Source organism: Aplysia californica, unplaced genomic scaffold, assembly GCF_000002075.1.
Source record: "Aplysia californica isolate F4 #8 unplaced genomic scaffold, AplCal3.0 scaffold00113, whole genome shotgun sequence".
Taxonomy (NCBI): domain Eukaryota; kingdom Metazoa; phylum Mollusca; class Gastropoda; order Aplysiida; family Aplysiidae; genus Aplysia; species Aplysia californica.
This window is the reverse complement of record NW_004797383.1, coordinates 608,730-611,460: the sequence shown is the minus strand read 5'-3', so window position 1 is coordinate 611,460 and position 2,731 is coordinate 608,730. Positions and strand designations below refer to the sequence as shown.

General features: G+C 45.3%; 1 protein-coding gene across 1 annotated transcript in view; it reads right to left on the bottom strand.

The window, feature by feature from the left end:
- Positions 1–2,731, bottom strand: part of LOC101859925 — a gene marked incomplete in the record, with an annotated part of 45,666 nt that overhangs the window by 29,283 nt on the left and 13,652 nt on the right.

The following is a 2,731-nucleotide window of genomic DNA, read 5'->3' as shown; positions in this document are numbered from 1 at the left end:
GGGGGGTGTGATGTTTTTGCCAAGTGCTGCAGGATCACCAGCGTGACCCGCTGCCATCGTAAATGACACGGCACGGTGGAATCAGGCGCTCATCAGTTTTGGGGCATGTGAAGTTATTGGTACCATCTTAAAGCTTGTTCATTTGTCTTGCTTTCGAAGAAAAAAAAGGCTTAGAAACCAGGATATTTACGACAGAAGGAGGTGGGGGTCACCTGGTTCCAGAGGTTAAATTAGCGAGAAAATTTTCAGAGCTTGAATTTCCTTGGAATCTGAACATCTACATTTTTTTGGTGCCATTATTCAATTTGTTTCCAGCAAAAAAAAAGGACACATAAACGTGTTTTTAAATGGACCTAAAAGATTTTGAGATACAAACAAAAAAGATGATAAAAATTGCCAAACCGGAGGACAAATTGCCAGTTCCTTCATTTTAATTATGCTAGGTTTCACGCCGACGCCTATGAGCTTCTACGATAACGTACATGTATCTTTTTTAATCCCACAAAGCTATTACTAGTCTGTATCAAAGAACATTTCGTGATGTAACACTTCAGCCATTACTTGCCTTGCCCGAAAGCAGACGTGAGTTCGATTCCTCCGAGAGAGAAATGTTTTACCGAGTATTTCGGACTTCCCGCTTGAAGGGTACATCCTATTTTGGCTGGACTAGTCAGACAGGCGCTGTAGAAGCTGTCGCCTCCTTGATGATCTTTAACTTAAATTTGTTGAAGGGTTATGTGGTCGCTTTTAAGCACGAGGGGGATATCCCGAAAATTGCTGTTCTGAGAAAATTGAAGGTTAAGTTTTTACCCCTTGTTCAGTTTCTTTAAAAGACAAGGAGAGTTTTCTCTGTAACCAAACATACATACACACCAATGAAACCAAACTTCTCCTATAGGAAGGGCAATGCCCACTTTTGGTGTAGGTCAAGATTTCTGGAAACCCCCTAAATCTGGGTTAGTCCGCTTGTCCTTAAAAGCGACTGTGTAATCCGAACACTGGAAAGTGTTCTGTCATGAAACGACTAATAACAGAATAACAGAAAATAATAGACCATTGCCGTGGTCGCTCTTGTTACTAGGGTGTACACAAGATGCAATGTGTCAAAATTCTGAAATTGAGCCGGCCGCTAGGTACACGTTTAAGTCATTCAACACATATTTTTTAAAAAGAATACTCAACCAGAGTTCTCAACTAGCTTTCAATGACCGAAGATGTCATCGCAAAATAAGCCGAGTCTACAAAATCTTTGGAAATTGGAAAGTCGCATGGTCGGCCACCCTGTTAGCATCGACTTTAGGTCAACAGCGCACAAAAACTCCGTTTAATAGTCTCACTTGGGAAACAGATACTGAGACTATGTTTGATTACTTCTGGGAGCAAAGTCCAAGAAAAGAACACCCCCCCCCCCCTCCACAATCTTCGTTCTATGCCAGAAGCTTCCCGTACTACATCAATATTGTATCATACTGTGATTTGGTTTGCAGAAAGTGCGGACAGTAACTGCTACCCCTCCTGTTGTGTTGTTGAAAACTGTGCAAGCTCTTCACTCCGGACACTGTCGCGATAATGATGTTACTCTTCACTGTGAAAAATGTAGTTAAAGACCGGGGAGAGGGGTGAGGGTGGCATTTTGAAGACTTGAGGGGGGGGGCGGTTGTAAATGTGTTTTACGGCGTTCTCAACTGCTGAAGGTCATACGAGCGCGCAGGGCAGGGTATGACGGAGGAGGAGGAGGTTGGGAGAGGGGTGGAGGTGGTGGTTTGAGGGTGGCATTTTGAGGGCGGGTTTTGACAAAGGAGGAGAAGAAGGTGGAGGGGTGGAGGTGTTGGTTTGAGGATGGCATTTTGAGGGCGCGGTTTGACGAAGGAGGAGAGAAGGGATCGGGTGGGTTGGGGGGCGCGTCTAACTCGCATTCGTGACGGCGGTAGGTGAGACCTCTCACCAAACAAAATATTTGCCTAAACGTTGTCAGTCTCACATCTTGGACGGACACTCCCTTATAGTTCCGATTCCCCCGCTCCTTTCAGAGACCGCACGATTCTGTTTGCGCTAGCGTCAAGATACTAGAAACGTAACAGCTCACAAAAGCCGGTGTTCTATTACATTCTGAAATATATGCATACTTTGACGAAATATTCAACGACAAAAAATCTATTTACACATCTCTTTCCTGCTGGCCTGTCTGTCAACGATAGTCGTAGTTTATTCTGGCTAGCCGCAGCTCATTGATGAGACCCCAGACACGGGAAACTGCGCAAAGACTTCTATTTCTGGTCGTTTCACGGCACAACACTTCCCAGAGTTCGGATCGCAAGACTCTGCGGTCAGGCTTGTGTGTTTAACCCTATCCGTACGCCCTGGGGGAATTTTGTACCCACGGGGTTGTATTCTTCACATTTTAGAATGTGCGATCTTTCAGTATTTCTCAAAAAATCATTTTGACAGCCTGCTATGCAAAGCGTACGGGCTGGATTAACGAGTAAATTTCCTCTTTGGAAAGTGGTGGCACAGAGTTCCCCACGTCGTAAGGATACGATAATAAAACACGACTTACGGATAGGGTTAACATTCCCGTTACGTTTTGTCGATGCCGCTGATGCCAGGATAGGGACACCCAAGTGGAGTATCTGGAATTTGCCGGGATCGGGTCGGGTCGTGTCGGGTCAATTTGCTAGCCAGATTGAGGCCGCAATGTGGCTATCGTGGCACAAACCGATCGCACCCGACC